The sequence below is a fragment of the Salvelinus fontinalis genome, chromosome 9, assembly GCF_029448725.1.
Source record: "Salvelinus fontinalis isolate EN_2023a chromosome 9, ASM2944872v1, whole genome shotgun sequence".
NCBI lineage: Eukaryota > Metazoa > Chordata > Actinopteri > Salmoniformes > Salmonidae > Salvelinus > Salvelinus fontinalis.
In genome coordinates, this window is record NC_074673.1 from 61,773,239 (window position 1) to 61,787,876 (window position 14,638).

Sequence of the window (14,638 nt, forward strand, 5' to 3'; positions counted from 1 at the left end):
GCATGTGTTACAGCTGTGCAAACCCCGGATTTACAACCACAAACCATTTTGGCACAAATTAGACGTTACATTTGTCAACTCCGAGTTTCCAGATTCGGCATGGGCAAATATTTTTTATTCACAGAAGATTCACAATTGAGTTGAATGCTTGCAAATGTGAAATTACATTTTTCACACATCATGATACAAGGTTATGAAATTAAATTACACATTTGCGAATTATGATACAAACTTGCAAAATGAACTAACACATTTGTTTATCGTATTTGCAACTACGAATCTCATTGTGCGACCACGAAATTCAACATACAAATGTGCGTACTTTTAGTATCCAATGTCCCAAACCTTTCCCTTCAGGACAATTTCGTTTAAACTGGACGTGCGCGCCGGGCTGTCAGCCCATGCGCGTACCCGCGGTCCGGAGGCGGTAGTGATACCTCACTGGTACTGACTTACTAAAATAAAGGAGAAGAAAACAAGATAGATGTCCTATCACCCAGCAGGGTCTAAGCAAAAACAAAACATTTGATCGGCTTTTTTTATTATTATTGCAGAACAAGGACTATGAGACAGATCATACATAGAAGGGTGAGTTGATCTTGTTTTGCCATAAAACGAAGCGGTAATGATTACGATGTGGCTGCATTTTTTTTTTTTTCGCCTCCCGTCTGTCTCAAAATGGCGAAGAGGCTGTTACAGCAACATAAGGTTGGGAAATTGATTCTTGTAACTAGATAATGTCATGATCTTGCTCTGATACCTTTGTTATGTTGCCTCACAGTGCATGTTTTGCCCATGGCATTTGCATCGAGTTTGTTTACATGGCACGTTAGCTTCAAGGATTTTAAACATTGCTATTTAGCATTAGCAATTACCACGGTTCAATTGGTTCACTTTAATGGTCGGAAGGTGGAATGATTGATTAAAATCGCATAACTATAGCGTTACCTAGTTATGTAAGTTATGTTGAGACAAATGTCATGTTTGACAAGAGGACTTTGGTAATAAAATGCTAACGAACCAGCTGCATTACGTTAGCCAACCCGTTAGGTAGCTAGTTAGTTAGCTGGAAGGGCGTGTTAATTGGTCATTGCTGCAACCTTGTCCCAGGTTGCTGGCTGGATAGCTAACGTTTGCTGTTAAAATTCCTTCAATGCTAGCTATATCATATAATGTTAAATTGGCTAAACCACATATTTTTGTCTCACCTTTGCAGTAATGTAAATGTTTAATCTTGCTAAGGAGTTGCCGATTTATGTAACGTTAACCACTAACGTTAGCTACCTAGCTAGCCTTTTGGAAAGTTAGCTAACGTAAACTCACCCCATTCCGTACAAATGTGCACAACCGCAACATTCAAACGAGGGTACAAAGAAAACGAATGGGACTGTGTTGACTTCAAAATCGGGGGTGTGAACTATGTTTCTATTCAAAAGTTGATCGACATGGTAATGGCTCTAGTATTGGAGAAAAGTTGAAAAAATTGACCCTCTGCATAACGTACAGCACACATAAAGCAACTAGTTCTGTCTTACATTTTCTTTCCACCAGGTGTAGCACTTCTCTCATCGTTTAAAAACAAGAAATGGACAGTGACGGGGGTAAGGGTGGATACCTAGTCATTTTTTCCGTCATCACTGCATGCGATCATCATTCTCAAAGCCGCTGTTTACTTCTAAGATCACTTTAGCACCGCCCTAAAAGCCCGATTCAAATTCGACACAAACCTTCAAATAGGTATGTAATCACACATTATATAAACTCTTTATAGTGTTTTATTTACACTTTGGGAGGCGATAAGGTAATAAGTTGGACAGATCAAATGAAAAAAAACTATTTTCCCACACAACATCTCTCCTTCTCACTATCACGCATTAGTTTCGCTTCCCCACCCGCCATTTTTAAAAAGACCTGACAGAGCTCATTGCCTTCTTGAATCATTCATAAACGGGCAGCGTGGGGGTCATGTAATTGATTCTGTTGGAAAGGGGCAAAATTGTGCTTTACAATGGTATTGACATTACAGTTGATCTGGAAGTATTACGTTTTTGGGGCCGCTAAAATAAGGTCAATTGTACGGACCAAGGCGATGTACAAAAGTGAGTTTACATTAGTCCGCAAACTGTTCATTTCAGAAGGTTAGCTAGCTATCTAAACTGTTTTCTCTTTACGTTAACTAAATTAGTAACATCACATACTTTTTTGCTTTGGGGGTTGTTTATCATAACTAACGACAAAGCCTGTGGGCTTGTTTCTTGATCAAGCGGGCCCTGGATAGCATCTTAAATCAAATTCATCCCGCTCTCATTCCACTTCCTTGCTAAGGGTGTTAATTCCTGCCACCTCGTTTTCTCATTCTTCTCGCTTTAGTTCTTCACGTAGTGAAACTTCTGGAGAACATTGGTCTAAGTTTTGATTGTCCTTTAACCCTTTATTACCCTTGTACTCTGACACTTTGTGTGGATTGGGTGCAGGGACATGGCGAACAGATCGATTGTAGCAGCAGTCGTTTCGATAGCGATGTGCTTTACAGTTATTTGGACTGCGGTGGTTATTGGAATCGTGGTAGAAACCGTTGTAGTGCGTCCTCTCTTAACGCTTCAATACCAGATAATGCACCCTCTAACTGAAGTGAGTGCTCCTGGTCAAACTTCAAAACCGAGTGCTCAGGGCTCTTAGCGTTGCAAGCTTTTGATCCTTCAAAAGCTGTGCTTGCAAGCACTGAGTTGTAAGATGGGCCCTACAGCCCACGTTAACTTGCCTAAGTAAGTAATGAAGGCGGGATACATGTTCAACAAATATTTTGTTTGAATGGTAACAGCTCTTCCATTCCTGTTTCGGTGAGTAGGCCAAAGTAAGCTGAACGAAGCCTATGATAGTAAGCTTGTGGGTGTTCATTCTGAGCTTGTTTGACAGTGTTAGCCAGTGAGCTATTGTGTTTGCGAGTCGCAGAACCACTGAATTCTAATTTCAAAGCTATGGCAAGTTTAGCGTAGTCGTTTAGCACGTGTTGCTGTTGTAGACGAATGAACATCCTCACGTGTCTATTCGACGTTCACCTCAACCAGGTAAACCCTGTCAGAACCCGTAGCGTTCAGGAAGTCATCCAATGAGTCCTCTATCAGCTAGGAACGCCTCAGTGTCGTTTGGTTAACCTGGAACGGGGTCAAAGGTGGAGAAACTTGTTCTCAATTGGCCTACCAGGTTAAATAAAGGTGGGGGGGAACTCACTATTCAGCATCACTGCATAACGTGATCATAATTTTTTTTCCATGTACTTCCTACTGCTTCCGAAGTGTGTTTGTTAACCAGCTAGCTTCCTATGTGAGTGATCCATTTTGGGTGTACTCACATTCTCATATGAACTGCAATGATGCTTTGTTCTGCTAACTGGAGCATTGCATGTGATCACATCACATGGCATAATTTAAGGTCTTAAAAATCCATAACATTTAACCGGTCATGCTAAGTTTGTTTGCTTCCTGATTAAGTACGGATACGTCCAGTGACCATATTGGTCTGCCCTGTGGCGAGAGAGGCACTGCAGCTGTCAAACCTGAGGTGATTTACGATCTGACAAGAAATTGACTAAAGGTTGAACCCTGAAACATATATTTATTACCCTTTCACATAATGAAAATGAAGAATAGTTTAACCCTTCATAGGAAAGAGATCATCATAATGGCATGTCTAGATATAGTATAGCTTCGTGAGGAATAAGTGCAGCTAGCTCAAATGAAATCGCAGAGTCTGAGGTTAGGAGTATATCAGTGGAGACTGCTGAGGGGAGGACGGCTCATTATACTGGCTGGAACCGAGTAAACGGAAAACCATGTGTTTGATACCATTCAACTTATTCTTAACCTGTGGAGTGTACATACAGTGCATTTGGAAAGTATTCAGACCCCTCCCCTTCCACATTTTATTGCGTTACAGCTAATGATGCACCAATATGACATTTTTGGCCAATACCGATATCTGACATTTTCCTTGCAAAAAAAAAAACGGTAACGATTTATTTACATTTTTTTGCTGCCTTATAAACAGTTAATTTGTTAGACCGTTGCATCCGTGTGTGTGTGTGTGAAGCCACTGCATCTGAGTGCAAGAGGTGTAACAACAGTCCCTGGTTCGAATCCAGGCTGTATCTGTGAATGCTGCGTGTAACACATCCGGTATCAGGATAAATAAAAAGCAAGGTCTGCTAACTTTCTTTAATTATGTTTAATTACCGCAAACAATGAATGGCAAATGCAATTTTCGTATATACGGGTTCGCTGTATCACCACGCAGGGAACTGGCAGGAAGTCCGTAAACAGCTGTTCTTATACCTTGATGACGTAGTTCCAACGCGTCTGTTGGCCTATCACAGTAGAGGTTGAGCGCGGTTTAAACTCTTGCTCTGCCTTTGGTGGCACCCGGACTTGTCCAAGTCCCTTAGTGCTTTCATTTGTCCACATCTGGTTGCTGGGTAGATTAGCTCCGTCTTGTGTCTCCCTCTTGATTCTTCATTCAAACAATTCCTAATATGGTACTGATCAGTGCCCTAACCTCCCTGGTTGGCCTAGTGAGATGCACCCCTCCCCTCTCCAGATTGACCACAGCTTTTATGGCCTGTGTTGGTCAGTCCTTACACACATCTGTATTGTTTGTGTGTGTGTGTAACAAAACAATATGCTAGCAGGCTATAGTGCATAAACATAAATCCTAACATATCACATTCGGCCGTGATTGGTAGTCCCATAGGGCGGCACATAATTGGCTCAGCGTCATCTGGGCTGTCATTGTAAATTAGAATTTGTTCTTAACTGACTTGCCTAGTTAAAGATTACACACACCACACTGACCAAAAAGTTATTTTGTTGGCATTTACGTATGTCCCCATTACCAGTAAAACATAATCAAAACCTATTTCTTTCACTTACTTGCTGTGCTGTTTCGTCGTTCAGTTGTTTCATTCTCAACCACGATTTCTATGGAACGCCGTTTTGGGTCTTTGCGGGTTGAAAAATATACACTGTTTTTTACGTGTCAAATAAGCTCGTTGACCAATCAGGACCTGAATATGACTGCACGTCACATAATTTAACGCATTCATCTATTTTTTTGAGTAGTGTAGTCAATGTGTAATAACTATCACTCGTATTTCATATGTCACAACGATTCATCGATAAGTATGCTATGATGCTGGTAAAGTTGTATAGCGCACCTACAGTGCTGGTCATAAATAAAAAAGCTAGCTAGCTCATGAATGCAAACAATGTTCTTCCCCAAAAACATAGCAAAACGACATCTGTTTCAGTAGCTGTAGTTAGCTAACTGTATAGCTAGGTTTCGTCTAAAATAACCCTAATTTATAAGACAGTTCTTATTTGATTTGATGGTGGTCAGACCCATCTATGTGAAGCTAGCCACAATAAGGATAAGCCAAAAAGATGGACTTTGCGGTTAGCCTTCAAAATAAAAGTATGGCATAATTCTATCTGTATTCATTTGCATCACTGTCAATAACACTTTTATTTTGAAGGCAAACCGCAAATTCCACTATTGTGCCTAATCCTTATTGTGGCTAGCTTCATAACACACAACCCGGTCCGGTCCAGCCTCACTAGCCAGATGAAGCTAGCTGGCTGCTTATATCGTTAGCTTTGGGCAACAGGGTTAAGTAGCTGGCTAACTGTTTATTTTCATGAACTGAAGTTTAATTTCAATAGGCGAACAACAACTGGAAACCTAGCTAATACTTACTCACAAGGATTCCTAAGTCATTGCTAAGAATAATGAAAATGACTGCAGTGTCTACTGGTCATTGTTTTCAGGCTGGTTGTATTGGTGTTAGCTAGGTACCAAGCTAAAGTTAGCTAACCCAGAAGTTGTAGTCAAACAATTGATGCTTTATTACCAACGCGGTATTGTAAACACATCGTTCGTGTCTGGTGTTTGCTTGTCTGCAGACTTTTTTTTTGTACAGCTTTGAGAGTGCTACTGTATTTTTTTTTTGACACGCAAAGACCCAAATGGCGTTCCATAGTATCTATTTAGTCTCAAATAAATAATGAAACACATTGAATTTGGTTGTATGTATGTCATGAAGCTAATAGCAGTGACGCTATTACTGTGTAACTCCGGTAGAGCAACATCTGAAAAATAGCACACTTGGTAGTGTGTACCGGTGCTCGACCAGTCGGCGAAAGCCAACATTGCCCACAACAGTGAACGGTTGATTGTCAAGGGCAATGAATTCTAGTATCTTGGCTTTAATGGATTTCGCCTTTGAGTTGTCTCGCTGAATTTTCATTTATTTTTTACTCTTTCAAATGACTGCTTGACTTGACTGCTCGACCCACACAGCAGACATTGTATGGGCTAGGTTAGGAATGCTGTGTAGCGCAAAATTTTACGTGGCGTCATTACGTCATGTACCTATGATATATAGGTATGCATGTCAGTTTTGAGATCGTTTTTTTTTTACATCGGCGTTAAACTAGACATCGGCCGATACCGATTTTGGCATTTTTAGGTAATATCAGCCGATATCGTGCGTCCCTAGTTACAGCCTTATTCTAAAACTGATTTAAATCAACAAAATCAATCTACACACACTACCTCATACTGACAGTTAATCTTCAAATGTATTATTTAAAAAATATATAACACAAGTATTCAGACCATTTTTGTTATGAGACTCGAAATTGAGCTCAGGTGCATCCTGTTTTCCATTGATCATCCTTGAGATGTTTCTACAACTTGATAGGAGTGCACCTGTGGTAAATTCAATTGATTGGAAATTATTTGGAAGGGCACAGACCTGTCTATATAAGGTCCCACAGTTGACAGTGCATGTCAGAGCAAAAACCAAGCCACGAGGTTGAAGGAATTGTCCATAGAGCTCCGAGACGGGATTGTGTCTCAGCACAGATCTGGGGAAGGGTACCAACAAATGTCTGTGGCATTGAAAGTTCCCAAGAACACGATGGCCTCCATCATTATTTAATGGATGACGTTTGGAACCACCAAGACTCTTCCTAGAACTGTCTGCCTGGACAAACTGAGAAATCCGTCAGGGATGTGACCAAGAACCCAATGGTGACTCTGACAGAGCTCCTCTGTGGAGATTAGAGAACCTTCCAGAAGGACAACCATCTCTGCAGCACTCCACAAATCAGGCCTTTATGGTAGAGTGGCCACATGGGAGCTGCCACTCAGGAAAAGGCACATGACAGCCTGCTTGGAGTTTGCCAAAAGGCACCTAAAGGACTCTGACCATGAGAAACAATATTGCACTTTTTGGCCTGAATGTCAAGAGTCATGTTTGGAGGAAACCTGGCACCATCCCTACGGTGAACATGGTGCTGTTTTTCAGCGTCAGGGACTGGGAAACTAATGTACCTAACCATAAACATCCATGCCTTAAAATCAATACACAAGTATATATTTTTTAAACCTGAATATTTAGTTTAAAGATATTCATGTTAGCAGGCAATATTAACTAGGGAAATTGTTCCGTATTTCACTGAAAGAATAAACGTTTTGTTTTTGAAATGATAGTTTCCGCATTTTACCATATTAATGACCTTAGGCTCGTATTTCTGTGTGTTTATTATATTATAATTAAGTCTATGATTTGGTAGAGCAGTGTGACTGAGCGGTGGTAGGCAGCAGCAGGCTCGTAAGCATTCATTCAAACAGCACTTTCCTGCGTTTGCTAGCAGCTCTTCGCAATGCTTGAAGCACAGCGCTGTTTATGACTTTAAGCCTATCAACTACAGAGATTAGGCTGGCAATACTATAGTGCCTATAAGAACATCCATTGGTCAAAGGTATATAAAATACGAATGGTATAGGGAGAAATAGTCCGTTAATTCCTATAATAACTTCAACCAATTTCTTCGCTTGGAATATTGAAGACTAATGTGAAAGGGAACCACCAGCTTTCATATGTTCTCATGTTCTGAGCAAGGAACTTAAATGTTAGCTTTTTTACATGGCACATATTGCACTTAAACTTTTTTTTCCAGCACTGTTTTTGAATTAAACCAAATTCAATGTGTTTCATTATTTATTTGAGACTAAATAGATTTGTTTGTATTCTATTAAGTTAAAATAAGTGTTCATTCAGTATTGTTGTAATTGTTATTATATATATATATATATATATATATATATATATATATATATATATATATATATATATATATATATATATATAAAAAATTTGTCCCTTTTAATAATAAAAAATCGGTATCTGCTTATTTTGGTCCTCCAATAATCGCTATCGGCTTTTTTGGTCCTCCAATAATTGGTATCGGCGTTGAATATTCATAATCGGTCGACCTCTGTACTTGACACACTGCTCGCTTAACCTGGAAGCCACCGCACCAATGTGTCGGAGGAAACACCGTCCAACTGACAACCGAAGTCAGCTTGCCGGCGCCCGGCACGCCATTTGTACATTGTACAAATTTCAGTCTCTTAAGAACGTCATGTTTGTGATGACAACATGAAAGATAAGTTTATTCATTGCTATACTCACTGATCTCCTTAAGAATCTATGCCATTTCCTTTCTTTCTGTTCCCCCAAATGATTGGGTATACCGGTCAAGTTACCATGGCTGGGTTTCCAGATAACTATGGAATTTAGGCTTCTGTGTGTGTTTAACAGTGCATCTTTCCCCCAAAAACATCAAGCTGCGAAATGGTTGCTAAGTGCGTCGAAAGTGCATGTCGATACTGATAGGATCAACTGAAAGGAGGCACTGCTCTTGGATCCGCTTTGTCCATTACAATATCTTCTTAAAGGTCCCTAACAGTGAAAATCATGTTTTTAATCCAATTGGATGATTATTTGGATAAAATCAGTTCAAAGTAGTTTACTTGTCCCCTCCCCCATGTCAAACACTTGGATTCAGGAGTAAGCCAATGATTTACTTCCGGCTTTATGAAAGGTCACATAAACCTAAAAATGTAATACACCAATGTTATTGTCTTAACCGCCTTAACTGCAAGTCACGTGTCTACACCTTGCTTTGTTTTACAATCCGCTAGCTAGCTCAAGCAGAACGTACGATCTAAGACTCAGGTAACCTTTCATCTGTGGTGTGACTGTTAGCTAGCAAGCTACTTACCAGCATGCCGGCAAAAGCACACTGTGTTGTGACTGGATGCCATAGTGTTTCAGAAGAATGAAGACATTTGACAGCAGTGGCTGCTTTTCAATTCAGGTGGACAGGCTGCACTGAAAATTATGATAATGTCAAGCGTGTGCAGTGCACATTTCGAGCAAACTTTACATTTGATTTGATTCTTCCCAATTGATAATTGTTGACATACATGTGTTTAGCAGATGTAATTATGTGTGTAGAGTGTAGCGAAATGCTTGTGCGTCTAAACTCAGCAAAAAAAAAGAAACGTCCTCTCACTGTCAACTGCGTTTATTTTCATGAAACTTAACGTGTACATATTTGTATGAACATAACAAGATTCAACAACTGAACAAGTTCCACAGACATGTGACTAACAGAAATGGAATGTGTCCCTGAACAGAGGGGGGGTCAAAATCAAAAGTAAGTCAGAATCTGGTGTGGCCACCAGCTGCATTAAGTACTGCAGTGCATCTCCTCATGGACTGCACCAGATTTGCCAGTTCTTGCTGTGAGATGTTACCCCACTATTCCACTAAGGCACCTGCAAGTTATTAGACATTTCTTGGGGGAATGGCCCTAGCCCTCACCCTCTGATCCAAAAGGTCCCAGACGTGCTCAATGGGATTGAGATCTGGGCTCTTCGCTGGCCATGGCAGAACACTGACATTCCTGTCTTGCAGGAAATCACGCACAGAACGAGCAGTATGGCTGGTGGCATATTCATGCTGGAGGGTCATGTCACGATGAGCCTGCAGGAAGAGTACCACATGAGGGAGGAGGATGTCTTCCCTGTAACGCACAGCGTTGAGATTGCCTGCAAGGACAACAAGCTCAGTCCGATGATGCTTTGACACAGAAAACAGTTTTCAACCAGCGATTGAGTGCTGAGACTCTGCTGTAGAGCTCGTCACTCCCCCTAACTGGGAGGGGGGGTGATTTATTGCAATTTATTGCCCTGGCCACATCTGCAGTCCTCATGCCTCCTTGCAGCATGCTTAAGGCATGTTCACGCAGATGAGCAGGGACCCTGGGCATCTTTCTTTTGGAGTTTTTCTGAGTCAGTAGAATTACTTTTTAGTGTCCTAAGTTTTCATAACTGTGACCTTAATTACCTACCGTCTGTAAGCTTTTAAGACACTAACGACCGTTCCACACGTGCATGTTCATTAATTGTTTATGGTTCATTGAACAAGCATGGGAAACAGTGTTTAAATCCTTTACAATGAAGATCTGTGAAGTTATTTGGATTTTTACGAATTATCGTTGAAAGACAGGGTCCTGAAAAAGGGATGTTTCTTTTTTTGCTGAGTTTAGTTCCGACAGTGCAGCAATATCTAACAAATATCTAATACGCACAAATCTAAGTAAAGGAATAATGGAGTTATACATATATGGACGAGCAATGTCAGAACAGCATAGACTAAGATATAGTACAGAATACAGTTTATACATTTGAGAAATGCACAGGGCGGGGTTCAGACCCAGGGTCTCGAGCTTAATGATGAGTTGGTGAACCGTGGATTCCGATTGGTAAGACCAGTGTTGAATAGCCCTTAGCACGGGTACTTCCTGTTTGAGTTTCTGCCTTTAGGAAGGGATGAGCAAAATGGATTAGTGGTCAGATTTGCTGAAAGGAGGGGGCTTTGAATGCATCCCGGAAGTTGGATTAACAATGGTTGAGTGTTGTTCCAGCGTGAGTACTACAGTCCATATGCTGATATCATTTTTCTCAAATTGTTAAAAATCGTGGCCAAAAGTTGAGAATGACATAAGTATTAATTTTCACAAAGTTTGCTGCTTCAGTGTCCAGATATATTTGTCAGATGTTACTATGGAATACTGAAGTATAATTACAAACATTTCATAAGTGTCAAAGGCTTTTATTGACAATTACATGAAGTTGATGCAAAGAGTCAATATTTGCAGTGTTGACCCTTCTTTTTCAAGACCTCTGCAATCCACCCTGGCATGCTGTCAATTAACTTCTGGGCCACATCCTGACTGATTGCAGCCCATTCTTGCAAAGTCAATGCTTGGAGTTTGGCCATGGACCCAAAATATCGATGTTTTGTTCCCCGAGCTACGTAATTATCACTTTTGCCTTATGGCAAGGTGCTCCATCATGCTGGAAAAGGCATTGTTCATCACCAAACTGTTCCTGGATGTTTGGGAGAAGTTGCTGTGTTCATGAAGTTGCACATTCATGGCTGTGTTCTTAGGCAAAATTGTGAGTGAACCTACTCCCTTGGCTGAGAAGCAACCCCACACATGAATGGTCTCAGGATGCTTTACTGTTGGCATGACACAGGACTGATGGTAGCGCTCACCTTGTCTTTTCCGGACAAGCTTTTTTCTGGATGCCCCAAACAATCGGAAAGGGGATTCATCAGAGAAAATGACTTTACCCCAGTCCTCAGCAGTCCAAACCCTGTACATTTGGCAGAATATCAGTCTGTCCCTGATGTTTTTCCTGGAGAGAAGTGGCTTCTTTGCGGCCCTTCTTGACACCAGGCCATCCTCCAAAAGTCTTCGCCTCACTGTGCATGCAGATGCAATCATACCTGCCTGCTGCCATTCCCGAGCAAGCTCTGTACTGGTGGTGCCCCGATCCCGCAGCTGAATCAACTTTAGGAGACGGTCCTGGCGCTTGCTGGACTTTCTTGGGCGCCCTGAAGCCTTCTTCACAACAATTGAACCGCTCTCCTTGAAGTTCTTGATGATCCGATAAATGGTTTATTTAGGTGCAATCTTACTGGCAGCAATATTCCTTGCCTGTGAAGCCTTTTTTATGCAAAGCAATGATGACAGCACGTGTTTCCTTGCAGGTAACCATGGTGGACAGAGGAAGAACAATGATTCCAAGCACCACTCTCCTTTTGAAGCTTCCAGTCTGTTATTCGAACTCAATCAGCATGACAGTGTGATCTCCAGCCTTGTCCTTGTCAACACTCACACCTGTGTTAACGAGAGAATCACTGACATGATGTCAGCTGGTCCTTTTGTGGGAGGGCTGAAATGCAGTGTAAATGTTTTATGGGGATTCAGTTCATTTGCATGGCAGAGGGACTTTGCAATTCATCTGATCACTCTTAATAAGATTCTGAAGTATATGCAAATTGCCATTATACAAACTGAGGCAGCAGACTTCGTGTCACAAATATACATTTTAATTCTCAAACTTTTGGCCACGACTGTACATTTGCATCGATGTCAGTGATTTAAAGAGACAATAGAGTGCTGAGTACCAGACAGTTAGCAAGTTTGATATGCTACTAATGACCAGCAGCAGAGTTTGGAGAAGCCTAATTACTCTGACTAAACGGTCACGTGGAATTTGTCTGCCTTCATGACTCGTGACTGCCGGTGTGGCGGTAATATGGTCACCACAACAGCCCTATCCCCAACAGTAAAAGCTATTTCTTATAGCTATGATAAAATGTACTGTCTTCACAATCCTTAATGGGAACAGGAGCTAGGCGATGAGTGAACTGATGAAACGTGGGAGGATATTCTGTACCTTGTCGGCTCTTCTATTTGTGCTGAACAACATGGTTTGATCCAATGCAAAATCCATGACGCAGGACTAAACTCAGGCTTTCTCAAATCTATCCTGATGTCGTCCCTGTTTTGCGACAGGTGTCGGCAAGCTCCTGCTTCAATAATAAACATGTTTTGGTCCTGCTTTTCTCTACATAACTATTGGTCTGCTATCTTTGATACCATATCTAAAGTATTACAAGTGCCTTTTGCTCCTACTGCCATAACATTATTTGGGGTAATACCTGATACCTTAACACTACTTATTTTTATTTAACTAGGCAAGTCCGTTAAGAATCAATTCCTATTTACAATGACGGCCTACCCGAGCCAAACCCTAACCCGGACGGCGCTGGGCCAATTGGGACTCCCAATCACGGCAGGTTGAGATTTTATTTTATTTATTGGACATTTGAGAAATTTACTGGTCATCCATATGCAATGGGTGCGTAACCCATTAGGGCTGCGTTCCCCAACTAGGGGGCCGCGTGCCAAATCTGGTTCGCGGTTGATTTTATTTGGCACCAAGTTTTCTGAGCAAAAACAAATATATATTTTTATTTTGTTGGACATAAGCCCATATATAAAAGCACCAACAAATAAGCTCCAATTGATTTTCATTTTGTAAATGTGTTCCAAAGTATTCCCACGCGTGATAGTGGCCAGTTTATTAGGTACACCCGTCTAGTACCAGGTCGGACCTCCCTTTGCGTCCAGAACAGAGTTTTTCGGTGCATTGAAACGTTGCTCAATTGGTATCAAGGGACCTAATGTGTGCCAGGATAACATTCCCTACACCACAAATATGTGAACAATATATATAGTCAAAAAACAATGGCATTTTGTCTTAAGTTAACAAGCAATATGTGAAAACTGTTGTGGAAATCTGCAGAGCGCAAGTCGACTACAAAACCCAAAATGCAATGCTCTCTAGAAAGTTTGGCTGGCTACTAGCTAGAAAACGTAGCTACACACAATACCAAAGTCAATATCAGCATGTGAAGTAGTCAGCTAGTTGTAAAATCCCTGAAACAAACTGCAGTATCAAATGAGGAGTTACAATCTCACCATGTATGATCCATCTTCATAATCAACAGTAGCCTAGGCGCCTCTCTCGCTCTCTCTCAGCAGCAGGTGAGGCATGCCTGTAAGGCAGCGTTCAAGGAGTGAGAGTGGTGCTGAAGCCCGGAACATTTGTCTGGCTACATTTTTATTTATCGACTTTTAATTTATTTGATTGGCCAAAAGCCGGCAATTACCGGTTAACGGAAACCCTGTGTGTTTTTAAAACCAAACAATAACTCTCTCTGTCCACATATCACTCACTTTATACGAGATGTCACCCTCATTCTCATCTCACATGGTTTCCTAGCTCTCTCAACATGCAGGTGCCGGTCTTTTAAGAAACACACTCACTCAAACACACACGAGATGCAGTGTACACACTGACTAGATCCTATTGTACACTGACTCGCCCTATTTTTGCTATGTCTGGATTCACCTCATGATCCATTATGGCTTCTCATAGCTTTTTTAAGCTGGGAGATGAGAGAAGTGGGATTTGGTTTGGGAAATGTGTGACAAGACAGTGCTGTCTCTACAGTTTTTTAAAGGCTGTTACTGTCTGACTGACTACCTGACCGGGGGCTCTAAGTGAATGGAGCCTGGTGGTGGGCCTTTTTATAGCCAAACATTCAAATAATCAAAGCTTGATGATGAGTTGGCTATTTGAATCAGCTGTGTAGTGCTAGGACAAAAACCTGGCTAGTACACAGAGAGAATCAGATGGACAGAAGGCAAACAACTGGCCAAGTCCTACCTTGAAATGATATGTCAACTTTTGTTGCACTGGAAGTTTGACTGTAAAGGGATTGGACTGCAGTGAAAGTTATTCACACGTGTACACAGATTTACTTCCAGTGTGATAAGGGTAGTGCATGGGACTTTGAACTCTATTG

At 41.2% G+C, this 14,638-nt stretch overlaps 1 protein-coding gene across 3 annotated transcripts in view; it reads left to right on the plus strand.

Moving 5' to 3' along the window:
• Positions 1 to 391: 391 nt before the first annotated feature.
• LOC129862924 (lissencephaly-1 homolog B-like) overlaps positions 392 to 14,638 on the plus strand; it is a 30,157-nt gene continuing 15,910 nt past the window's right edge. Inside the window, exons 1-2 of one of the 3 annotated variants that reach the window (XM_055935027.1) lie at positions 392 to 588; positions 1,552 to 1,601. The gene's annotated coding sequence lies outside the window, so the exon portion shown is untranslated. The other 2 variants (XM_055935025.1, XM_055935026.1) reach the window with 2 other exon arrangements.